The sequence below is a fragment of the Pseudophryne corroboree genome, chromosome 3 (assembly GCF_028390025.1).
Source record: "Pseudophryne corroboree isolate aPseCor3 chromosome 3, aPseCor3.hap2, whole genome shotgun sequence".
Classification (NCBI taxonomy): domain Eukaryota; kingdom Metazoa; phylum Chordata; class Amphibia; order Anura; family Myobatrachidae; genus Pseudophryne; species Pseudophryne corroboree.
Genome location: NC_086446.1, coordinates 454,395,628 through 454,422,795, shown reverse-complemented (window position 1 = coordinate 454,422,795; position 27,168 = coordinate 454,395,628). Strand labels below are relative to the sequence as shown.

The following is a 27,168-nucleotide window of genomic DNA, read 5'->3' as shown; positions in this document are numbered from 1 at the left end:
TTAATTTAGCTTTTTATGGAGAGTTTTCACATTTCATACTATATAAAGTCGTAATGGTAGTTTTCTGGGAACTAAGAGTGAAATGATGTGTCTGTGCTAAAATAAAAAAAACATAGCACATAGTTTTAGTGTTACAGAAAAGAAGAGAACAAAATTACAGTAAATACAGATGGATCCTCTGTTATCTTGGCTGACTGAGGCATTAGTCGCGATCAGGCATACGCAGCGTGCCTGGGCGCAAGGAGGCGCGCCTAGTCTAAGGGAGGCGCACAGAGCGTTTGGCGTTACCTTTGAGTGTAATACTTAAGATCATCCACCAGATTTCGCTTTTTAAAATCACCAATGCATGTGCGTGTGGTCTCCATTAAAATACAATACTGAACTACAGCGTAAGAACTACTTTACTGGTGCGTCTCATTATGCTACAGTATGTCATACAGTATATAACAGTATATACAGTACAGATGCAAATAGTACAGCATATACAGATGCAAACGTACGTGTTACAGATACAGTATGGCCTATTGATGTTAGGGATATGTGAGCGTCCAAATCCCGTAGTATTAAGTATAATGGGGAGAGATAAAAGCTCCTCCCTAAGTTCCTGGATACCAAATCACTGTGTGTATAGTTTATACAGATGCAAATGAACATCTTAAAACACTTGTGTATGTAGACGCAACTAATGTGTGAAAGGAATAATGTAGCTCATTGACTTTACAGTATGTACAGTGCACAAAATAAGCGTCCGAGTCCACTAACGGCATAAACGATCACCAATGGGAAGGAATCGCTCTTTGCAGTACTTTTACACATGAACTTGTGAATCTTCCATGCAGTGTCGTGGGCTAGCGATGAAGGCTCCCGCCTGCCACGTTGATAGTCCCGGGTTCGATTCCCAAAGTGCCAACCTTTTTTTATTGTGTGTGTGTTCCCGTGACATTCCCTTTATTATTATTTCTCTGACGTCCTAGTGGATGCTGGGTACTCTGTAAGGACCATGGGGTATAGACGGGCTCCGCAGGAGACTGGGCACTCTTAAAAGAAAGATTAGGTACTATATCTGGTGTGCACTGGCTCCTCCCTCTATGCCCCTCCTCCAGACCTCAGTTAGTATCTGTGCCCGGCCAGAGCTGGATGCACCCTAGGGGCTCTCCTGAGCTTCCTAGAAAAGAAAGTATTTGTTAGGTTTTTTATTTTCAGTGAGATCTGCTGGCAACAGACTCACTGCTACGTGGGACTGAGGGGAGAGAAGCGAACCTACCTGCTTGCAGCTAGCTTGGGCTTCTAAGACTACTGGACACCATTAGCTCCAGAGGGATCGAACACAGGCCCAGTCCTCGGTCGTCCGGTACCAGAGCCGCGCCGCCGTCCCCCTTGCAGAGCCAGAAGAACGAAGAGAAGTTGAAAATCGGCGGCTGAAGACTCCGGTCTTCATTAAGGTAGCGCACAGAGCTGCAGCTGTGCACCATTGCTCCCTTAGCACACCACACACTCCGGTCACTGATGGGTGCATGGCGCTGGGGGGGGGGGGCGCCCTGGGCAGCAATTAGATTACCTTACTTGGCGAAAAGCACATAGTACAGTCTGATAAACTGTATATGTGCATTAACCCCCGCCATTAAAGTACATAAAAGGACAGAAGCCCGCCGCTGAGGGGGCCGGGCCTTCTTCCTCAGCACACCGGCGCCATTTTCTCTTCACAGCTCAGCTGGAAGGAAGCTCCCCAGGCTCTTCCCTGCAGTATCCTGGTGCACAAAGGGTAAAAAAGAGAGGGGGGGCACATAAATTTAGGCGCAAAACTGTGTATATAAGCTGCTATAGGGGAAAAATCACTCAGTATAGTGTACATCCCTGTATTATATAGCGCTGTGGTGTGCGCTGGCATACTCTCTCTCTGTCTCTCCAAAGGGCCTGGTGGGGGAACTGTCTTCAAATAGAGCATCCCCTGTGTGTGTGGTGTGTCGGTATGTGTGTGTCGACATGTCTGAGGTAAAAGGCTCCTCTAAGGAGGTGATAGAGCGGATATGTGTGTAGGAGGGTGTCTCAGTCGACAACGCCGACACCTGTTTGGATATGTGTAAGTGCTGAGGTAAAATTATTGCACAAAAGGTTAGGGAACAGAAAGGAAATCTACCCAGGTCTGTCCCTATGTCACAGAGTCCTTCAGAGTCTCTCTATGTTCACTATCCAAAATAACAAAGTATCGACACGGAGTTTAACTCCACTGTCGACTACGATAATGCAAAGTTACAGCCAAGAGGGCTAAAAGATATTCAATATATGATTATTGGAATAAAAGATGATTTGCATATCACTGATGACTCATCTGTCCCTGACACGAGAGTACACATGTTAAGGGGAAGAATGCTGAGGTAAATTTCCCTCCCCTCATGAGGAAAAAGAGCGGGAATCTCCAGACAAGAGACGGCAGCTTCCCACAAGAGAATTCTCAGGCTGTATCCTTTCCCCACTAGGGCCAGGATGTGTTGAGAATCTTCCCCTTGGGTGTCCTGTTTGCACTAGCTATTCTCAGGGATCCTGCAGATAGTGTGCACATTCTAGTATACTACCCAGACCGGCGATTGTGTCGGCATGGGTTTATAGCGCTGTGGCACCGTGGACAGGTACCTTATCAGCAGAGATTGAGACCCTAGTATGCATATAAATATTTTAAGATGCTGTCTTAAGTGATAGATATATAATTATAAAGCATGCCCAAAGGAACATGAGTATACTGGGTCCTAGAGACAAAAGCTATGTCGATTTCTGCTTCACGTGTCCTGTAGAATATACATTGGACAGATGATGCCGACTTAAGAGGCATATGGAAGGCTGAGGATTGTGTGGAGAAAGGTTCTCGGGCCTGGTCTCCACAGCTATAGCTGGTAATTCTGATATTTTGCCTTATATTCCTGCACAGCCTAGGAAAGTACGACATTATTAAATGCAGCTTTTCGAATAAAGAAACAAGAAAGTCTGAGGTGCGTCCTTTCTTGTCAGAGCCGGGGGCAGAGGAAAGAAGCTGTACAACACAGCTAGTCCCCAGGAACAGAAGTCCTCCCCGGCCTCTACAAAAATCCACCGCATGTCGCTGGGGCTCCACAGGCGGAGCTAGGCCCGGTGGGGACACGCCTTCGTAAGTTCAGCCACAAGTGGGTTCACTCCATGTTAGATCCCTGGGCAATAGAAATTGTATCGCAGGGATACAGGCTGGACTGTGAGAAGATGCCCCCTCACGAGGACCCGGCGGGCTTCCCCCCAAGAGAGGGAGCCAGTGTTAACTGCAATTCGTAAATTGTATCTTCAACAGGTGGTGGTCAAGGGTCCCCTCCTTCAACAAGAGGGTGTTATTATTCGACCATGTTATAATCCCGAAACCAGACGGTTCGGTTAGACCCATATTGTATTAAAATCCCTGAACATATACCTGAAAAGGTTCAGGTTCAAGATGGAATCGCTAAGAGCGGTCATTGCAAGCCTGAAATGAATCGGGACATAAGGGATGCATACCTTCGTGTCCCCATTTATCCACCTCATCAGGCGTACCTCAGAATTGCGGTACGGGATTGTCATTACCAATTTCACCAAGGTAATGGCGGATATGATGGTGCTCCTGCGGAAGCAAGGTGTCACTATTATCACATACTTGGATGATCTCCTCATAAAAGCGAGATCAAGAGAGCAGTTGCTGGACAGCGTATCACCTTCTCTGGAAGTGAAACGGCAACACGACTGGATTCTATATATTCCGAAGTCGCAGTTGGTTCCTACAGCTCATCTGCCTCGCCTAGGCATGATCCTATACACAGACCAGAAGAGGGTTTATCTCCCGATAGAGAGAGCTCAGGAGCTCATGACACTGGTCAGGAATCCATTGAAAACCAAAACAGGTGTCAGTGCATCACTGCACTCGAGTCCTGGGAAGGATGATGGCATCATACAAGGCCATCCCCTTCGGCTGGTTCCATGCAAGGACAATGGAACTTACTGGACAAGTGGTCCGGATCACATCTTCAGATGCATCGGTTAATCACCCTATCCCCCAGGGCCAGGGTGTCTCTCCTGTGGTGGCTGCGGAGTGCTCACCTTCTCGAGGGCCGCAGATTCGGCATTCAGGACTGGGTCCTGGTGACCACGGATGCAAGCCTCCGAGGGTGGGGGGCAGTTACACAGGGAAGAAAATTCCAAGGTTTGTGGTCAAGCCAACAGACTTGCCTTCACATCAATATCCTGGAACTAAGGGCCATATACAACGCCCTAAGTCAAGTGGAGTTCCTGCTTCGCGACCAACCGGTTCTGATCCAGTCAGACCGCAGGGGCTCATGTAAACCGCCAGGGCGGCACAAGGAGCAGGGTGGCGAGGGTAGAAGCCACCAGAATTCTTCGCTGGGCGGAGAATCAAGTAAGCGCACTGTCAGCAGTGTTCATTCCGGGAGTGGACACGACCTCCACCCGGGAAAGTGGTGACTTCATCAGGAAGTCTTCACGCAGTTTTGCAAATTGATGGAAACTGCCTCAGGTGGACTACATGGCGTCCCACCTCAATAAAAAGATAAAAAAGGTTTTACGCGGGGTCAAGGGACTCTCAGGCGATAGCTGTTGTCGCACTAGTAACACCGTGGGTGTTCCAGTCGGTCTATATATTCCCTCCTCTTCCTCTCAGACCCAAGGGCTGAGAATTGTAATAAACGGAGGAGTGTGAACAATATTCTTTGCTCTGGATTGGCCAAGAAGGACTCGGTACCCGGAACTGCAAGAAATGCTCTCAGAGGACCCATGGCCTCTGCCTCTCAGTCAGGACATGTTGCAACAGGGACCCTGTCTGATCCAAGACTTACCGCGGCTGCGTTGGACGGCATGGCGGTTGAATGCCGGATCCTAGCGGAAAAGGGCATTCCGGATGCAGTTATTCCTACGCTGATAAAGGCTAGGAAAGACGTGACAGCAAGACTTTTTCACTGTATATGGCGAAAATAGGTTGCTTGGTGTGTGGCCGGGAAGGCCCTACAGAGGAATTCCAGGGGGGTCGATTCCTGCACTTCCTACAGTCAGGAGTGACTATGGGCCTAAAATTAGGATCCATAAAGGCCAAGATTTCGGCCCTATCCCTTTTTCTCTCAAAAAGAACTGGCTTCACTGCCTGAAGTTCGGATGTTGTTACAGGGGTGCTGCATATTCAGCCCCTTTTGTGCCTCCAGTGGCACCTTGGGATCTTAACGTGTGTTGGATTCCTAAAATCCCACTGGTTTGAGCCACTTAAGACCGTGGAGCTAAAATATCTCACGTGGAAAGTGGTCATGCTTTTGGCCTTAGCTTGGACTAGGCGTGTGTCAGAATTGGCGGCTTTGTCATGTAAAAGCCCATATCTGATCTTCCATATGGAAAGGGCAGAATGGAGGACTCGTCCCCAATTTCTCCCTAAGGTGGCATCGTCGTTTCATTTGAACCAACCTATTGTGGTGCCTGCGGCTACTAGGGACTTGGAGGATTCCAAGTTGCTGGACGTAGTCCGGGCCCTGAAACTTTATGTTTCCAGGACGGCTAGAGTCAGAAAAACTGATTCGCTATTTATCCTGCATGCACCCAACAAGCTGGGTGCTCCTGCTTCAAAGCAGACTATTGCTCGCTGGATCTGTAGCACGATTCAGCTTGCACATTCTGCGGCTGGACTGCCGCATCCTAAATTAGTAAAAGCCCATTCCACGAGGAAGGTGGGCTCTTCTTGGGCGGCTGCCCGAGGGGTCTCGGCTTTACAACTTTGCCGAGCTGCTACTTGGTCGGGTTCAAACACTTTTGCAAAATTCTACAAGTTTGATACCCTGGCTGAGGAGGACCTTGAGTTTGCTCATTCGGTGCTGCAGAGTCATCCGCACTCTCCCGCCCGTTTGGGAGCTTTGGTATAATCCCCATGGTCCTTACAGAGTACCCAGCATCCACTAGGACGTCAGAGAAAATAAGAATTTACTCACCGGTAATTCTATTTCTCGTAGTCCGTAGTGGATGCTGGGAGCCCGTCCCAAGTGCGGACTCTCTGCAATACATGTATATAGTTATTGCTTAACTAAAGGGTTATTGTATGAGCCATCTGTTGAGAGAGGCTCAGTTATTGTTCATACTGTTAACTGGGTATAGTTATCACGAGTTGTACGGTGTGATTGGTGTGGCTGGTATGAGTCTTACCCTGGATTCCAAATCCTTTCCTAGTAATGTCAGCTCTTCCGGGCACAGTTTCCCTAACTGAGGTCTGGAGGAGGGGCATAGAGGGAGGAGCCAGTGCATACCAGATATAGTACCTAATCTTTCTTTTAAGAGTGCCCAGTCTCCTGCGGAGCCCGTCTATACCCCATGGTCCTTACGGAGTACCCAGCATCCACTACGGACTACGAGAAATAGAATTACCGGTGAGTAAATTCTTATTTATTTTTTTCTCTGTAATCCATTGTAAAACATTCAATGGAAGGGTGCACACAGGTTTCACACAAATCGGGGTAAATCTGCAGGAGCGACTCATTCGCTATCTAAAATACACAGCGGTAATGAGCACCTGTAGACATACCAGTAATTATAAATTAGTGTATTCTGACGCAACTAACTGTTCAAGCAACACAGTACTGTAGATCGTTGGCGTTAGAGAATCTGTGTATGTTTGGTACTCCCAGCGCTGTACTTTAAACAAGACAATTGTACACGGAAAGAGATAAAGTTTAAAAGAGTTTATTTTCTTATAAAAAAGGTATATATGTGTATATATGTCACTGTAACCTACAGATAACCGTAAGAAATATGTAAAAATACAGAATAATTGTGTATTGTACGTACAAAGAATAAGGAATAAAAAGTTATAGAGTATATACTCTCAATATAAATAAAGTATGCTTATATTGGAAAAAAGAATTTCAGAAATTATACATTCCTAATACCGGTATACAACACAAAAAAGATAAAAGAGATAAACAACATATAAATGAAGGAAAAAGATTGGAAAATATATAAAGAAAAAGTTTTTTATAAAGACAAGTGCAGTAGAAACGCAAATGCGTTTTACTCTACTGACTGGTGCGGAGAGAATGCCTGGTAACTTTGTCTCCCGATCGTAATGAGAAAGAAAGTCCTGTTTGTTAATGTATCAGATTCTGAAAATAAAGTCTTTCCGTTTTGTTATAAGGGAAAAGTTCTCTTTGTCAGATGTTTCAGATTTTAGATACAAAGTATTATATCTCCAGCCAGGGTGTGCAGCAGTGTAAGGCAGTAGTAGTCGATAGAAGTGATCTCCACAGTGCACTCACCGCTATCAGAGTCCCGCTGGAAGACCGCTAATGATGTCTCTTGCTGGAGGTTAGAAGCGGGTGTCTGCCGGCAGACAAATGAACTAAGCGACGGTGGTCAGCGTTTAGAAGCGTATATCCCAGTCTGTGACTCGGCGATCTACGCGTTTCGCCTGTATGCAACAGGCTTCGTCAGGATGCCAGATCGTCCATTTCCCTGTCTTCTTATTCCTGTCCTGTGCCCTTACTTGCGGTCCAAGATTCTACATCACTTCCGCCCTTAATGTGCGCTGCATCTATAATATCCTTAAGAGACTTCCCTGTGTGCACCATATTACGGGGCAAGTCTATATGTTATAATGCAACTCTGTGTCATAGTAGAACTTGTCCTTTATATCTAAAGAGATTGCGCTCCGTGTTGTTAAGAATAAATAAATAATTGAATAAAAAGCTGAATAAAAAACTGAAAAGACTGATTTTTTTCCCCTATGGTCCATTTCAATGTAAACAGAAGACGTATCATAGAATGGTATATAGAAAGAAGGATAGAAAGAAGAAACACATTTAATGCTGTTCAAGAGTACATATACAGAGGGGGAGAGATATAGGTAAAGAAATGGTGGGTAAATCAATAGATAGATACACACATATGCGTGTATGAGTGGTGTATATAGAATTTTAAACAGTGAGAATTAGTATACTGCTCTCGCTGGGACGTGATGGATGGAATGGCTCTGACGGGAGGGTTTGCTGTGCAACCATGCCCCTTTGTTATGTTTTCTCACAGACATTACCTCTACATCTAGTCCCTGTCTGTTTAAATTTTCTTTTGTTTTCTATTGATGCTATTTTGCATACATTTTTGCATATTATGGAACATCTTGTTTGCGATGTTCTGGTTATTGGATGAACAGAGCATCCCCTCCAATGGAGATGGGGATCCTCAGTTAAATGCCATGGGCCAGTTAGAAGACCCATGTTTGTTTTCTTACAAAAAAATTGTAAATGCATTGCTTCACTTTCGGTTTCAATACATATTCACCTGCTCTCTTTATGTTGCGATTGTGCGGAGATGTGGGGTGGGGTGGGGGGGCTGGGGCTCATGCCGTATTGTTTTCGGGATCCAAAAGGACTCCACATTTGAGATGGGGGGGGGTGGGTTTCACTTTCCACCATCGGTCGAGACGTAAACCGACCCGAGTGTTATGCATCTGAGATCAATGATGGCGGATGGCAACAATAACGACCTTGCGGCTAAGGTTATTTCCCATTACTCCATAATGTCATGGAATGTGGGAGGTTTAAATACCCCAATTAAGCGGAAAAAAATTCTTACCCACCTCCGCCGAAAGCATCCGTCGATAGTCTTCCTCCAAGAAACTCATTGGAAGAAGGGTGATGTGTCTACCCTGCGTGCCCCCTGGATAGCGGAATGTTTACAGGCATCTCACTCTTTCAAGGCTAGAGGGGTTGCTATCATATTTCACAGACATCTGAGGTATGAGATTTTGAACTCTGTAATAGACCCAGAAGGACGATACCTGATAGTAGATGTAATCATTGAAGATAATAAATTTACTTTTGTGAATCTATATGCCCCTAATGTGGCTACGGGGGAATTTCTTCGCCAGCTCACACAAGTCTTGGCGAGCAGGGTAAACTACTCCCTGGTGGTGGGTGGGGATTTTAATACGGTAGACGACCCCACTTTGGACAAGTCGTCTCCCGTCAATAGACCGTCCTCCCCATGCTGGAGTTATATACAGGAGATGAAAGACATATTGCAACTCAGTGACCCTTGGCGTCTGTTACATCAAACTGACAGGACATATAGTCATCTCTCCAGAGTACATGGCTCTATGTAAAGAATAAATTATATTTTATTGTCTAACCACCTCCTTGACCAAACTAAAAAGACTGCTATAGATGACATAATTATTTCGGACCATGCTCCGGTGAGACTGGACTTATATACTGGTGCCCAGACAATCGTGGATCGCCTTTGGCGTTTCCCAGATTACCTCTCCAACTCGGAGGACTTTAAAAAATTTCTGATTTATTCCTGGAATAATTTTGTAGATGATAATATCAATCATTGGGATGATACGATACTGTTCTGGGAGACGTCGAAGGCGGTGATGCGAGGACACATAATTGGGTATGTAGCAAAACTGCGGAAGGAAAGTACGAAGAAATATCATATATTACATGCAGCAATGTCCCATAGCTTCAACGCTTATAAAAACAACCCATCTGACAACCTTTTGGAGATTTACCTACGAGATAAAAAACTGTTGGATGCCTTTCTGACAGCTCAAGCGCAACAGCGTTTGGATTACACTAAATTTCACTACTATAAATGGGGGAATAGGTCGGGCAAATTATTGGCCACAATGTCCAGACCAAGAACAAAATGTTCCTTTATTGCGGCCTTGAGGGACGAAACTCAAAACAAAACATACACTACAACTGATGATATCTTAACACACTTGAGTACATTTTACACGGATCTTTATTGTCCCATTCCCCCACAGGAAGAATTACAGAGAGACTTATTATCTGTAGCCAAATTACCTGAGCTTACTGCTGCACAACGGGAACTCCTAGATGGGGACATTACGGAAGAGGAGGTGACAGAGGTTATGGCATCCTTACAGCCACATAAGTCACCGGGACCTGACGGGTTCACGGGGACTTACTACAAATTATTGAAGCAGGAACTGACCCCAACACTATTAGAACTTTTTAATAAAATTTACAGAGAGACACTCCATCATACCCATCATTTTCTCAAGCATATACAACTCTAATTCCTAAACCAAACAGAGATCTGTTACTGGCTGACTCATATCGACCTATTACCCTCCTAAATTCTGACTTTAAATTATTTACAAAAATTATGGCCAATAGATTACAATGAATTCTCCCCAACTTGCTGACTGATCACCAATATGGTTTCGTTCAAGATCGTCACTCAGTTAAGGCCATCCGTACAGCAATAGCAGCAACGGTGGCATCTAGAAATTTACATACTGCGGAACATATGTTACTGAGCCTGGATACCCACAAGGCTTTTGACACAGTAGCGTGGCATCATCTATTTCAAGTGTTAGAATGTAGAGGCTTTAACGATAGATTCGTGGGGCTCATCAAATATTTATACACGAAGCCACAAACCTCCCTATTAGTTAATGGCAAACGGGGGTCGCAGATAACTATGCAGAGGGGCACAAGACAAGGATGTCCCTTGTCGCCCCTTCTTTTTAACTTGTCTATAGATCCCCTATTCCGGATCCTGCAAGACTCAACCACATATCGTGGTATTTTAGTGGGAGAAAAAGAAATAAAACTATCAGCATTCGCGGATGACGTTTTCGTTTATATTGGGAACCCCAGGGAATCACTCCAAAGCATTTTGGATTTATTACACGATTATGGAAAAATATCTGGCTTCCAGGTCAATCTTTCCAAATCGGTGGGGTTATATTTAAAATCGGGTAAAAGGAGTCCGGAATGGGAAAGACGGATACCAATAACATGGGCAAATAAATATATAACTTATCTGGGCATTAAACTCCCAAAATACCCCGCTGAGTTATATAGACTGATTGTAAAGGAGGCGATAGAGTCGATAGCAAAAGAACTGGAAGGCTGGAAACATTTAACGCTCTCATATCTAGGGAGGGCCAACTTGATTAAGATGTGCACATTCCCTAGACTCTTATATATTTTGCAATCCGTACCAGTACTGATCAGTAGATCTGACCTAACATATATAACTAAGCTATTCAGACAATTTATATGGAAAGGAAAGAGGCCCCGCATAGCTATGCATAAACTTCAACAGTCAAAGGCTAATGGAGGAATAAACTTTCCAAACACTCAACTTTATAATCAGGCTTCTTTAATGAGATTTCTAAGAGACTGGTTAACTGATCAGGATACTTATGCTAATACACATTTGGAAGCACAATTTGTAAAAACAAAAAATCTGATAAATTTCCTCCATGGTGTAGAAGCGGAATTTGACCAAGAGTTGAAGGACAATCCCCTTCTGTGGTCAGTCAATCGCCTCTGGCACATTCTCAGACGTTCGAGGAATTTATTTTTAACATTTCTCGGTAACAACGATTTCCAGCGTGGGGAGGCGGGCTTCCCGTTTACGATGTTCCACAAAGAAGGCCTGAAACATATAAAACACATAATCGATGTGGGGACTGGGAAACCACTGACATTTACACAAGCTCAGGAGACCTATCCATTCCTTCTAAGATACCCGCTAGCATTTTTACAGATGCAACACTACGCATGCTCGACACTTCATACCCTCTCGAGGGCGGACTACGTAAATGATCTAGATGTCATTCTCAGAACACCACAGGCCACTAAAAAGGCCTTATCTATACATTACAGAAAACTTAATACTCCGATGAATCACTCAAGGTCGCAATCGGGAATGATAAAATGGTTAACAGATTTTCCTGAGCTTACATGTGAGATGTTGCTAAACAATCTGCTCCTTTCTTGCAAGTTATTACCCTCGGCACAATATCATGAGATGTTCTACAATATTGTCCATAGGGCATATTTTTCCCCTGATAAACAATACAAAGCGGGCATGGTAGATTCGGACAGATGTCTGAAATGCCATACACCCAAAGCAGATCTCGTGCACTGTTTTTGGTTGTGCCCAATGATCCGTCGCTTTTGGCTTCAGGTGAGGCAATATGTCACAGAGCAGCTGATAAATTTTATTCCCTTCACGGCAGAATGGGCAATTTTTGGGATAATTCCGGCTGCACAAAGGGTAACGAAGGGATATAAAAGATTGTTACTGGCGATTAGTGCGGCTGCACGTAAAGCAATTTTGCAATCTTGGATATATAAGGATCCACCTACTCTAGCATTGTTTAAGGGAAAGCTCCATCATTTGTTTCAGATGCAATGGCTAGAAACCACACTACAGAAAGACAAATTGGTGGGGAGATTTTTCGACTCCTGGGAGAGCTATATCGCCACTCTTCCGGTAGATTTTCAGGCTAGACTTAATCACTCCTTTAAAACCACTGAGTGGTATGAGACAAGAGTGGCGAAGGGGGACCCTCCCATCGTGCTTGACAACTGAATGCTGGCGGTGTCGTCGGGCCTCGGCCTCCCCCACTCCTCCGTATCGCTTAAAATGCAGGTTTCTTGTAGTAAAAAATTTACTATACCTAATCTCTACAGTATGTGTAGACGACAATATTATTTATGTATAGCATTGGTCCTTGAAATGACCTACTGTGAATTGTGTGCTCATATCTAATTGATACACTTGTTTTTACATCAGACTTCCTATGCTATATGTGTACATCTTAAATCATGTACTGTTTATACAACTTTTATTGTAATGTGAAGTGATGCATTAATAAAAAATTGTTCTACGTTAAAAAAAAAAAAAAGAAAGAATTACATGTAATTCAGTAGGAGTTATCTATCTCCTCACTTGTCCATGTGGCCTACAGTATATAGGGAAGACCATTCGGAAGCTCAGCATAAGAATAAACGAACATCTGCTTAATATAAAGAACAAAAAAGACAATCATAATGTTCCAAGACACTTCAACCTCATGCACGGTAGCGATCCATCAGCTGTGGAATTTGTAGGTCTCAAGCATATCAAGAAACCATGGAGAGGAGGGGATTGGGACTCAAACCTCCTGAGAGAAGAAACAAGGCTAATTTTTGAATTAGGTACCCTCATTCCAAAAGGATTGAATGTAGATTTCGAGTTGCACCCTTTCTAATCATGCTGAATGAGAAGAGTCCTCACATCACCTCACAGATAATTACAATTACATGAACACCTACTATTCTGTATTTATAATTCACTTAAGATATAAGCAAAAGCAATTATTCAATCAGTAATTCTATAGTGAACCCTTATTACATCTCAGAGTCTCATTAAGATAAACCCCTCTGTGTTTTGAGGTCCTCCTAAGTAAATACTCACCTCATTCATATTGGAACAATATTTATGTAAACCACCCCACAGTTGGCGGCGCCCAATACGACATGAGTTAATATATGTGTATAGGCCGTTTTGTATTCATGTATGTTAATATACGTGCATATGTGGATTTGTATATTGTGCATATACACATAGAGATTTAGGGATTGACAGTTACCCTTGCATAAAACTATCTTTTAAAAAAAGACACTAGGAATACATTTTACATCTACGCAATGAGTATAGAACCTCCCTTGAGATTTACGCATGAAGTGACGCATCACTACATATAGATGTGTGTACACTACTCATATTGGTGTAAATTACAAATTGACTATTTAACTATTCATTTAACTATTGAATTATTATATTATTTATAGTTTTTTTGTTTTTTTTACGTAATAACTATATTATAACACAGTTTAAAATTCTATATACACCACTCATACACGCATATGTGTGTATCTATCTATTGATTTACCCACCATTTCTTTATCTATATCTCTCCCCCTCTGTATATGTACTCTTGAACAGCATTAAATGTGTTTGTTCTTTCTATCCTTCTTTCTATATACCCTTCTATGATACGTCTTCTGTTTACATTGAAACGGACCATAGGGGAAAAAAATCAGTCTTATCAGTTTTTTATTCAGCTTTTTATTCAATTATTTATTTATTCTTAACAACACGGAGCGCAATCTCTTTAGATATAAAGAACAAGTTCTACTATGACACAGAGTTGCATTATAACATATAGACTTGCCCCGTAATATGGTGCACACAGGGAAGTCTCTTAAGGATATTACAGGTTGAGTATCCCTTATCCAAAATGCTTGGGACCAGAGGTATTTTGGATAACGGATTTTTCCGTATTTTGGAATAATTAGATACAATAATGAGATATCATGGTGATGGGACCTAAATCTAAGCACAGAATGCATTTATGTTTCATATACACCTTATACACACAGCCTGAAGGTAATTTTTGCCAATATTTTTTATAACTTTGTGCATTAAACAAAGTGTGTGTACATACACACAATTCATTTATGTTTCATATACACCTTGTATACACAGCCTGAAGGTCATTTAATACAATATTATTCATAACTTTGTGTATTAAACAAAGTTTGTGTAAACTGAGCCATCAAAAAACAAAGATTTCACTATCTCACTCTCACTCAAAAAAGTCCGTATTTCGGAATATTCCGTATTTCGGAATATATGGATATGGGATACTCAACCTGTATAGATGCAGCGCACATTAAGGGCGGAAGTGATGTGGAATTTTGGACCGCAAGTAAGGGCACAGGACAGGAATAAGAAGACTGGGAAATGGACGATCTGGCATCCTGACGAAGCCTGTTGCATACAGGCGAAACGCGTAGATCGCCGAGCCACGGACTGGGATATACGCTTCTAAACGCTGACCACCGTCGCTTAGTTCATTTGTCTGCCGGCAGACACCCGCTTCTAACCTCCAGCAAGAGACATCATAAGCGGTCTTCCAGCAGGACTCTGATAGCGGTGAGTGCACTGTGGAGATCACTTCTATCGACTACTACTGCCTTACACTGCTGCACACCCTGGCTGGAGATATAATACTTTGTATCTAAAATCTGATACATCTGACAAAGAGAACTTTTCCCTTATAACAAAACGGAAAGACTTTATTTTCAGAATCTGATACATTAACAAACAGGACTTTCTTTCTCATTACGAAAGGGAGACAAAGTTACCAGGCATTCTCTTCGCACCAGTCAGTAGAGTAAAACGCATTTGCGTTTCTACTGCACTTGTCTTTATAAAAATCTTATTTCTTTATAGATTTTTCAATCTTTTTCCTTCATTTATATGTTGTTTATCTCTTTTATCTTTTTTGTGTTGTATACCGGTATTAGGAATGTATAATTTCTGAAATTCTTTTTTCCAATATAAGCATACTTTATTTATATTGAGAGTATATACTCTATAACTTTTTATTCCTTATTCTTTGTACGTACAATACACAATTATTCTGTATTTTCACATATCTCTTACGGTTATCTGTAGGTTACAGTGACATATATACACATATATACCTTTTTTTATAAGAAAATAAACTCTTTTAAACTTTATCTCTTTCCGTGTACAATTGTCTTGTTTAAAGTACAGCACTGGGAGTACCAAACATACACACTCTCAAATAGGGCTAGTGGAATCCCTTATCCTCCATAGCAGCTTCTTTGAACATAAGGTGTTAGCGCAGCCCTCACAATATCCGTTAGAGAATTTGTGTTGTGAGAATCTGTGTTGTACGTTACAAGCTGTTCATGCTAATTAGTACACTAATAGAACATACTGTACAGAGATACTAAGGACAGTGATTTGGCATCCAGGAACTTAGGGAGGAGCTTTTCTCTCTCTCCATTATACATAGAAAGATTAAACTTGCAGCTGTACGTTACAAGCTGTTCGTGCTAATTAGTACACTAATAGAACATACTGTACAGAGATACTAAGGATGGTGATTTGGCATCTAGGCACTTAGGGAGGAGCTTTTATCTCTTTCCATTATAAATAGAAAGATTAAAGTTGCCGCTGTACGTTACAAGCTGTTCGTGCTAATTAGTACACTAATAGAACATACTGTACCTAAGTTACCTAAGTTCCTGGATGCCAAATCACCATCCTTAGTATCTCTGTACAGTATGTTCTATTAGGGTACTAATTAGCTGTTCATGCTAATTAGTACACTAACAGAACATATTAGATCTACAGTACTGTGTTGCTCGAACAGTTAGTTGCGTCAGAATACACTAATTTATATTTACTGGTACTGTATGTCTACGGGTGCTCATTACCGCTGTGTATTATATATAGCAGAATGAGTCACACCTGCAAATTTACTGATTTATGTGAAACCTGTGTGCACAATAAAGTGAATGTCACGGGAACACACAAAAAAAAAAAAAGACTGACACTTTGGGAATCGAACCCGGGACTCTCAGCTTGGGAGGCGGGAGCCTTCATCGCTAGCCCATGACGCTGCATGGAAGATTCACAAGTTCATGTGTAAAAGTACTGCAAGGAGCGATTCCTTCCCATTGGTGTTGGTTTATGCCTTAGGGGACTCGGACGCTCATATTCCAAAAGCACGGTATTTAGTGCACTGTACATACTTTAAAGTCAATGAGCTACATTATTCTTTTCACACATTAGTTGCATCTGCATACACAATCTTTAGTTGCGTCTGCATACACAAGTGTTTTAACATGTTCATTTGTATCTGTATAAACTGTTTATTTTTTTAACTCTCTCCGTCTGACCATTGGTCACCATCTGTGTATACAGTATGCAGTACAGGACTGTATATGAACATTACAGTCATCACTGACCATTTGCCAGAGCTTGTAGATTAATCCGCCGCTTTTCGATCTAAAGTACTGGACTAGTGGAGCATTAGCCACCCAGTGGTGGAGATGTGTATTGCATGTTGAGTATCTAGTCGCGCCTCAACGCGCCTGTCTGTGATTAAACTCAGCAACCTAAGCTATCGCCTAGGCGTGACTAAACCTCCATCTAGGCGCAGAAAGAGCCAAGATAACGGAGGACCCATCTGTATATGGGCACAATAAACAATGCAGGGTTGGTGCAGCCATTTTGGGTAGTAACTTTCACAGGCTGCATATCCCACCCGTGAAAGGTACAAGGTGCAAGGTTAGCCATTTTGGGCGCGCTTCTTAAATTACCCTTGGTGGAACAGACAACCTTAGAAGGGATGACACAAAATGGGGAAGTTGCAGCTTACTAAAGCTAGACACCAGCGCCCTTACATAATCATCAGATCCATGTATTTTTCATCCCACCAATGGGTGTACCAGGTGAGGCAGACATTTTGGTCATGTTACATAGGTTACGGTGAGATAAGCCATACAAGGAACTAAGGCATAGATGAGTAACTGAGACATGTATAATGAGACATGTAATATTGCATACAAGCCAGACTGTGTTGTGGATGTTGCGGAAACGTGTTTGCCCAGGAACCAGTGCGGCATGCTCTGGGAGGGTCCAGCAGGAGCTAACCCAGTAGTGAATCCGCAGGGCAGCTGGCAGGCGCAGGGATTCAGAAGCAGGCACAGTCCTGAAAGGCGTCAGTGGCACGATGAAACTGGAAAGGTGTAGCCAGGCAGCAGGCCACAGACAGAATACCAGGTTGGTGATGATAGTGTGCATCGCTCCAGCAGTCCGGGCCAAGTAGAGGGGCCCAGAGACATGATGTAGAGTCCTGTGTTGGGGCAGCCGGCTGGTGCACGGTTGGCTGCTGGGCGTTCTCTCCATATACTGTAGGCTCTCCACAGGGCTGAAATCACCACTGGCGACAGGAGAACCACTGAGCAACGTGGCTGGATAGGCATTTAAAGCATCAGCGGGGATGAGCAGGCAGCCGGTGAGCGAGGGGTGGCCATTCATGCAATCTCAGACGATTCCAGGGGGTGCCTGCAGAGAGCTCAGTCGGTGTGACCGCTCAGTCTCAGAGCTGCAGCAGCAGGCGCAAGCACAGTTGATCAAGCAGATAGGTGGCAACAGGTGGTGCAGTACAGATGGTAGGGAGTACTAGGCTAGGCGATGGAAGTTGCGGCCAGGTTCAGCAGAGTGGCGGCGTGTCTATGATCGAGACCCAGCAGCTGGGACACCAAGATGGCGCTGTGTATGGAGCCAGGTGGAAGGGTTCAGTGGGGTACTCACCCCTGGCAGTCAGTGGAGCAGGGGCTGGTGCCAGGGAGTCTCTTTGAGTAAAATACAGTATAGGGGTCCAGGAGATAGTAAGGGAGAGAGTCCCCGGCACGTTTGCTCAAGCCGGAAGTATGATATATAGAACCTTTATCCTGTTCAGACAGGATAATTTCCTATTTTTAAAAAAAATTTTTTAAATGAAGTACTGATAACATTTTGGAAAAGAAAATAGGATTTTGGTTACCTACCGGTAAATCCTTTTCGTAGAAGATGCTGGGGTCCACATTAGTACCATGGGGTAAAGACGGGACCACCAGGAGCCATTGGCACTTTAAGAGTTTGAGAGTGTGGTCTAGCTCCTCCCTCTATGCCCCTCCTACCAGACTCAGTCTAGAAACTGTGCCCGAGGAGACGGACATCTTCGAGAGAAGGATTTAACACAGATAGTGGCGTGATTCATACCAGCTCACACATACACGGCACATCAAGCTAACCGAGCTTGAAAACTCAGCAACTGCTGAAACATTACTTACCATGTAACAATGCAGTACTCAACTAAAACGAAGTTGTACTGAACCAAATTACGATAGCAGGAAAACGAAGCGCTGGGCGGGCGCCCAGCATCCTCTACGGCAGGCCTGGCCAACCTGTGGCTCTCCAGATGTTGTGAAACTACACATCCCAGCATTCTCTGCCACAGTTTTAGCATTCCCTAATAGCAAAACTGTGGCAAGGCATGATGGGACTTGTAGTTTTATAACAGCTGGAGAGCCACAGGTTGGCCAGGCCTGCTCTACGGACTATGAGAAAAGGATTTACCGGTAGGTAACTAAAATCCTATTTTCTCTTACTTCCTAGAGGATGCTGGGGTCCACATTAGTACCATGGGGATGTACTAAAGCTCCCAGAACGGGAGGGAGAGCGCGGAGGCTCCTGCAGAACTGATTGACTGAACTTCAGGTCATCAGAGGCCAAAGTATCGAATTTGTAGAACATTGCAAACGTGTTCGACCCAGACCAAGTTGCAGCTCGACAAAGTTGTAAATCCGAGACGCCCCGAGCAGCCGCCCAGGTAGACCCCACCTTACGAGTAGAGTGGGCCTTGACAGACGTAGGACACGGCAATCCTGCCACAGAATACACATGCTGGATAGTGAACCTGATACAGCGAGAGATTGTCTGCTTAGAAGCAGGACACCCAATCTTCTTGGGATCATAAAGGACAAACAGAGAGTCCGATTTTCTGTGACAAGCAGTCCTCTTCACATAGATTTTCAGAGCCCTTACAACATCCAAGGACTTTAATGAAATTAAGGAGTCAGTAGCCACTGGCACCACAATAGGTTGGTTGATATGAAATGCCGACACAACCTTCGGAAGAAACTGCTGACGTGTCCGGAGCTCAGCTCTATCTTCGTGGAAGATCAAGTAAGGGCTTTTACAGGATAAAGCCCCCAGCTCCGACACACGTCTAGCAGAAGCTAAGGCCAACAACGTGACAGCCTTCCATGTAAGAAATTTGACCTCAACCCCCTGTAGAGGCTCGAACCAGTCCGATTGGAGAAACTGCAACACCACGTTAAGGTCCCAAGGCGCTGTAGGCGGCACAAAGGGAGGTTGGATGTGCAGAACTCCCTTCAAAAAGGTCTGAACCTCAGGGAGGGCAGCCAATTGTTTCTGGAAGAAAATGGATAGTGCCGAAATATGGGCCTTCACAGATCCCAACCTCAGGCCCATATCCACACCGGCTTGTAGGAAGAGGAGAAACCGTCCCAGTTGAAACTCCACCGCAGGAAATTTCTTGGACTCACACCAAGATACATATTTTTTCCAAATTCGATGGTAATGTTTAGACGTTACTCCTTTCCTAGCCTGTATTAGGGTAGGAATAACCTTGTTCGGGATACCCTTTTGAGCCAGTATTAGGAGTTCAACCTCCATGCCGTCAAACGTAGCCACGTTAAGTCTTGATAGGCGAACGGCCCCTGCTGCAGCAGGTCCTCCCGAAGAGGAAGAGGCCTTGGCTCTCCTTGCAGTAGATCCAGAAGGTCCATGTACCAAGCCCTTCTTGGCCAGTCTGGAGCAATGAGGATCGCTTGAACCCTTAAACAAAAACAAGAGTCCACCTTCCGCTGCGCTATCCGCAAGTCCTTAAATGGTGTTTCGATAACAATTATTTAGACAAAAGAAAACAGTCTCAAATTCTAGAGTCCATGAAGGGGAGTCATCCACAATCTGGGTAACTATAAGTAAATGGTGCGCGAGGATCTTCAAATAACGATACTTGACAGAAGTCTAATCTGTATGTATAAATGAAAATTCTGTGTAGGTACGCACCATACTCACATGTACAATGTGCGTGCTGTATCCATAACGGTATCTTTCTCCCCCCTGTGACTTGATCCTCCTCCTTCGTGGACTCCCCTCAAAAGCAAGGAAAGAGAAAAAAAGGGGTGGGAAACCCCAATAGTGTAATACGTTCAATGTGATGAGTCAGATACACAGAACTGCCAAAGACGTTTTAAATCCTATTCGTAATTGGGAGCATACCCAACTCACATGGATAAAGACATAATACTCCTATAAAGGTATCTTTCATCAATTCAAGAAAAATGGGGGTGATGCGTACCCCAAACTCACGTTCTACAGGATTCCTGAAGACACATCAGGGTTTCTTTAGAAGGTGATTCTCCTGCCTCTTCTCTGTTGCACTTTCCCCGGGGCCACCAGATGTATAGAACCCACAAAGAAGGAAGTTTTTAGGGTGATGTGTCCATTTATTATTAAAACCAATTTAAAACAAACAATGGTTTCTTAAGAACATAATCCACCATGCAAACAAATGGGGGAACACGTCCAAATACTGGGAGGTAGTTATGAAAAAACAGACCTGGGGTGCAGTGCATCCGGATTCCCACACTCCTAAGTGCTGATCTCCTGGGTATTGGGGTGTGCCTCCTTAACCACCCTTGTTCTCCTTATGAGCTTTAGAACTCTTGTGGTGAGTGGAAGTGGAGGAAACACGTACACCGACTGGAACACCCACGGAGTCACTAGGGCGTCCACCGCCACTGCTTGCGGGTCCCTCGACCTGGAACAATACTGCTGAAGCTTCTTGCTGAGACGAGAGGCCATCATGTCAATCTGGGGTACGCCCCAAAGATCTGTTACCTCCTTGAACACCTCCGGTTGGAGACCCTACTCCCCTGGATGGAGATTGTGTCTGCCGAGGAAGTCTGCTTCCCAGTTGTCTACTCCCGGAATGAAGATTGCTGACAGTGCCAATGCGTGTTTTTCTGCCCAAAGGATGATTTTTGTTACCTCTGACATTGCAGCTCTGCTCTTCGTTCCGCCCTGTCGGTTTATGTAAGCCACTGTTGTCACTTTGTCCAACTGCACTTGAACGGCCCGATTTCTCAGAAGATGGGCCGCTTGGAGAAGACCGTTGTAGACGGCTCTTAGTTCCAGAATGTTTATCGGCAGGCCAGCTTCCAGACTTGACCACCTTCCTTGGAAGGTTTCACATTGAGTGACTGCGCCCCAGCCTCGGAGACTTGCATCCGTGGTTAGAAGGATCCAAGTCCTGAATCCCGAATCTGTGGCCCTCCAGAAGGTGAGGCAGTTGTAGCCACCAGAGGAGTGAAATCCTGGCCTTTGGTGACAGACGTATTCTCTGGTGCATGTGTAGATGGGATCCCATTCCACTTGTCCAGGAGATCCAGTTGGAAGGACCGAGCGTGAAACCTCCCGTACTGTAGGGCCTCGTAAGAGGCCACCATTTTTCCCAGACGGCGAATGCACTGATGAACCGACACCCGGGTTGGCTTCAGGACATCCCGGACCATTGTTTGTATCACCAATGCTTTTTCCTCTGGAAGAAACACCCTCTTCACTTCCGTGTCGAGAATAATTCCCAGAAAAGACAACCTCCTGGTTGGTTCCAAATGTGATTTTGGAAGATTCAGGATCCAACCATGTTCCCTGAGAAGCTGTGTCATGAGAGCTATGGACCGTAATAGCTTCTCCTTGGACGATGCTTTTATTAGCAGATCGTACAGATATGGAATTATGTTCACCCCCTGTCTGCGGAGAATCATCATTTACGCCATCACCTTGGTGAATACCCTCGGTGCTGTGGAGATGCCGAATGGCAGGGCCTGTAACTGAAAATGACAGTCCAGCAGTGCGAATCGAAGATAAGCTTGATGCGGCAGCCAAATCGGAATGTGGAGGTACGCATCCTTGATATCCAAGGATACCAAATTCCTCCTCCTCCAGACCTGATATCACTGCCCTTATAGACTCCATTTTGAACTTGAACTCCCTCAGAAAGGGGTTTAGTGATTTTAAGTTCAGAATGGGCCTGACCGAACCATCCGGTTTCGGTACCACAAAAAGGTTTGAATAGTAACCTTTGTTTTGCATATGAGGTGGTACTGGCACAATGACCTGTGACTCCACCAACTTCTGGATGGCTTCTTGCAGGACAGTCCTGTCTGCCAGCAGAGCTGGCAAGCCTGATTTGAAAAATCGATGAGGAAGATTTTGAAATTCCAGCTTGTACCCCTGAGACACAATCTCTTGCACCCAGGGGTCCAGGCCGAATGACACCCAGGCGTGACTGAAATGCCCGAGTCTCACTCCCACCTCCAAGGTGTGCAGTCCACCGTCATGCGGAGGACTTTGGTGTACCTGAAGCAGGTTTCTGTTCCTGGGAACCTGTAGCCGCAGGTTTCTTGGACTTGGGCCGACCTCCCCGAAAGAAGGTGTTGGACGGCTTGGCCTTTCTGGGCTTGGTAGACCGAAAGGGCTGTGATGTAGCTTAAGAAAAGGGTTTCTTCGGGGCAGTTGTAGCTGAGGGAAGAAAAGGTGACTTACCAGCCGTAGCCGTGGAGATTCACGCATCTAATGCTTCCCCAAAGAGAGCCTGACCCGTGTAGGGTAGGGTCTCCACACTTCTCTTGGATTCCGCGTCGGCAGACCACTGGCGCAACCACAGTGCTCGACGAGCTGATACAGACATGGAGAAATTCCCGCAGCCATGGAACCCAGGTCTTTCATGGATTCTACCTGAAATCCTGCCGAATCCTGAATGTTGTGTAAAAACAATTCAACATCACATTTCTCCATAGTATCCAAGTCTTCAAGTAACGTGCCTGACCACTTTACTATAGCTTTGGCAATACAAGCACTGGCAATAGTGGGACGTAGTATTGCCCCAGAAGCCGTGTACATGGATTTGAGTGTATTATCAATCTTACGATCAGCCGGCTCTTTCAAGGCGGTAGATCCTGGAACAGGTAAAACCACCTTTTTTGAGAGTCTGGATACTGACACGTCAACAATAGGCGGGTTTTCCCATTTTCTCTAACGTCCTAGTGGATGCTGGGGACTCCGTCAGGACCATGGGGAATAGCGGCTCCGCAGGAGACAGGGCACAAAAGCAAGCTTTTAGGATCACATGGTGTGTACTGGCTCCTCCCCCTATGACCCTCCTCCAAGCCTCAGTTAGGTTTTTGTGCCCGTCCGAGAAGGGTGCAATCTAGGTGGCTCTCTTAAAGAGTTGCTTAGAAAAAGTTTTTAGGTTCTTTATTTTCAGTGAGTCCTGCTGGCAACAGGCTCACTGCATCGAGGGACTTAGGGGAGAGAATTTCAACTCACCTGCGTGCAGGATGGATTGGATTCTTAGGCTACTGGACACCATTAGCTTCAGAGGGAGTCGGAACACAGGTCTCGCCCTGGGGTTCGTCCCGGAGCCGCGCCGCCGACCCCCTTGCAGATGCTGAAGATTGAAGAGGTCCGGAACCAGGCGGCAGAAGACTTTCAGTCTTCCTCAGGTAGCGCACAGCACTGCAGCTGTGCGCCATTGTCTGTCAGCACACTTCACACAGCGATCACGGAGGGTGCAGGGCGCGGGGGGGGGCGCCCTGGCAGCAATGTAGAATACCTGTATGGCGAAAAATACATCACATATAGCCCTTGAGGCTATATGGATGTATTTAACCCCTGCCAGACTTCACAATCTCCGGAGAAGAAGCCCGCCGAAAAGGGGGCGGGGCCTATTCTCCTCAGCACACAGCGCCATTTTCCCTCACAGAAAGGCTGAGGGGAAGGCTCCCAGGCTCTCCCCTGCACTGCACTACAGAAACAGGGTTAAAACAGAGAGGGGGGGCACTGATTTGGCGATATACATATATATTAAATGCTATATGGGAGGAACACTTATATAAGGGTTGTCCCTGTATAATTATAGCATTTTGGTGTGTGCTGGCAAGCTCTCCCTCTGTCTCCCCAAAGGGCTAGTGGGTCCTGTCCTCTATCAGAGCATTCCCTATGTGTGTGCTGTATGTCGGTACGTGTGTGTCGACATGTATGAGGAAAATGTTGGTGAGGAGGCGGAGCAAATTGCCTGTAATGGTGATGTCACTCTCTAGGGAGTCGACACCGGAATGGATGGCTTACTTATGGAATTACGTGATAATGTCAACACGCTGCAAGTGGGTTGACGACATGAGACGGCCGGCGAACAAATTAGTACCGGTCCAGGCGTCTCAGACACCGTCAGGGGCTTGTAAAAACGCCCATTTACCTCAGTCGGTCGACATAGACCCAGACACGGACACTGATTTCAGTGTCGACGGTGAAGAAACAAACGTATTTTCCTTTAGGGCCACACGTTAAGGGCAATGAAGGAGGTGTTACATATTTCTGATACTCCAAGTACCACAAAGGAGGGTATTATGTGTGAGGTGAAAAAACTACCTGTAGTTTTTCCTGAATCAGATAAATTAAATGAAGTGTGTGATGATGCGTGGGTTTTCCCCGATAGAAAATTATTGGCGGTATACCCTTTCCCACCAGAAGTTAAGGCGCGTTGGGAAACACCCCTCAGGGTGGATAAGGCGCTCACATGCTTATCAGAACAAGTGGCGGTACCATCTACAGATAGGGCCGTACTTAAGGAGCCAGCTGATAAGAGGCTGAAAAATATCCTAAAAAGTATACACACACATGCTGGTGTTATACTGTGACCAGCGATCGCCTCAGCCTGGATGTGCAGAGCTGAGGTGGCTTGGTCGGATTCCCTGACTAAAAATATTGATACCCTTGACAGGGACAGTATTTTATTGACTATAGAGCATTTAAAGGATGCATTTATATATATGCGAGATGCGCAGAGGGATATTTGCACTCTGGCATCAAGAGTAAATGCGATGTCCATATCTGCAAGAAGATGTTTATGGACACGACAGTGGTCAGGGGATGCAGATTCCAAACGGCACAAAGATGTATTGCCGTATAAAAGGGGAGGAGTTATTTGGGGTCGGTCCATGGGACCTGGTGGCCACGGCAACTGCTGGAAGATCCACCGTTTTTTACCCTAAGTCACATCTCTGCAGAAAAAGACACCGTCTTTTCAGCCTCAGTTTTTTCGTCCCTATAAGATATCTGCCCAGGGATAGAGGAAAGGGAAGAAGACTGCAGCAGGCAGCCCATTCCCAGTAACAGAAGCCCTCCACCGCTTCTACTAAGTTCTCAGCATGACGCTGGGACAGTACAGGACCCCTGGATCCTACAAGTAGTATCAAAGGGGCACAGATTGGAATGTCGAGGCGTTTCCCCCCTCGCAGGTTCCTGTAGTCTGCTGTACCAATGTCTCCCTCCGACAGGGAGGCAGTATTGAAAACAATTCACAAGCTGTATTCTCAGCAGGTGATAATAAAATTACCCCTCCTACAACAAGGAAAGGGGTATTGTTCCACACTATAGGGTGGTACTGAAGCCAGAAGGCTAGGTGAGACCGATTCTAAATCTGAAAAATTTGAACACTTACAAGGGTTCAAATCCAGATGGAGTCACTCAGAGCAGTGATAGCGAACTGGGAACAAGGGGACTATATGGTGTCCCGGGACATCAGGGATGCTTACCTCCATGTTCCAAAAATTTGCTTTTCTCACCAAGGGTACCTCAGGTTCGTGGTACAGAACTGTCACTATCAGTTTCAGACGATGCCGTTGGAGTGTCCAAGGCACCCCGGGTCTTTACCAAGGTAATGACCGAAATGAGGATTCGTCTTCAAAGAAAATGGACGACCTCCTGATAAGAACAAGGTCCAGAGAACAGTTGGAGGTCGGAGTAGCACTATCTCAAGTAGTTCTACGACAGCACGGGTGGATTCTAAATATTCCAAAACCGCAGTTGTTCCGACGACACGTCTGCTGGTCCTAGGGATGATTCTGGACACAGTCCAGGAAAAGGGTGTTTCTCCCAGAGGAGAAAGCCAGGGAGTTATCCGAGCTAATCGGGATCCTCCTAAAACCAGGAAAAGTGTCAGTGCATCATTGCACAAGAGTCCTGGTAAAAATGGTGGCTTATTACGAAGCGCTTCCATTCGGCAGATTTCACGCAAGAACTCTTCAGTGGGATCTGCTGGACAAATGGTCCGGATCGCATCTTCAGATGCATCAGCGGATAACCCTATATCCAAGGACAAGGGTGTCTCTCCTGTGGTGATTACAGAGTGCTCATCTTCTAGAGGGCCGCAGATTCGGCATTCAGGATTGGATGCTGGTAACCACGGAGGCCAGCCTGAGAGGCTGGGGAGCAGTCACACAGGGAAAAAATTTCCAGGGAGTGTGATCAAGTCTGGAGAATTCTCTCCACATAAATATACTGGAGCTAAGAGCAAATTTGTAATGCTATAAGCTTAGCAAGGCCTCTGCTTCAAGGTCAGCCGGTATTGATCCAGTGGGATAACATCACGGCAGTCGCCCACGTAAACAGATAGGGCGGCACAAGAAGCAGGAGGGCAGTGGTCAAAACTGCAAGGATTTTTCGCTAGACGGAAAATCATGTGATAGCACTGTCAGCAGTGTTCATTCCGGGAGTGGACGACTGGGAAGCAGACTTCCTCAGCAGGCACGACCTCCACCCGGGAGAGTGGGAACTTCATCGGGAAGTGTTCCGCATGATTGTGAACCGTTGGGAAAGACCAAAGGTGGAAATGATGGCGTCCCGCCCGAACAAAAAACGGGACAGGTATTGCGCCAGGTCACGAGACCTTCAGGCGATAGCTGTGGACGTCCTGGTAACACCGTGGGTGTAACAGTCGGTGTATGTGTTCCCTCTTCTGCTTCTCATAACCAAGGTATTGAGAATTATAAGACGTAGAGGAGTAAGAACTATACTCGTGGC

The 27,168-nt window shown here is 45.2% G+C and overlaps 1 protein-coding gene across 1 annotated transcript in view; it reads left to right on the top strand.

Moving 5' to 3' along the window:
- LOC135057896 (unconventional myosin-XVB-like) overlaps window positions 1-27,168 on the top strand; it is a 92,243-nt gene that overhangs the window by 54,329 nt on the left and 10,746 nt on the right. The gene's annotated exons all lie outside the window — the stretch shown is intronic.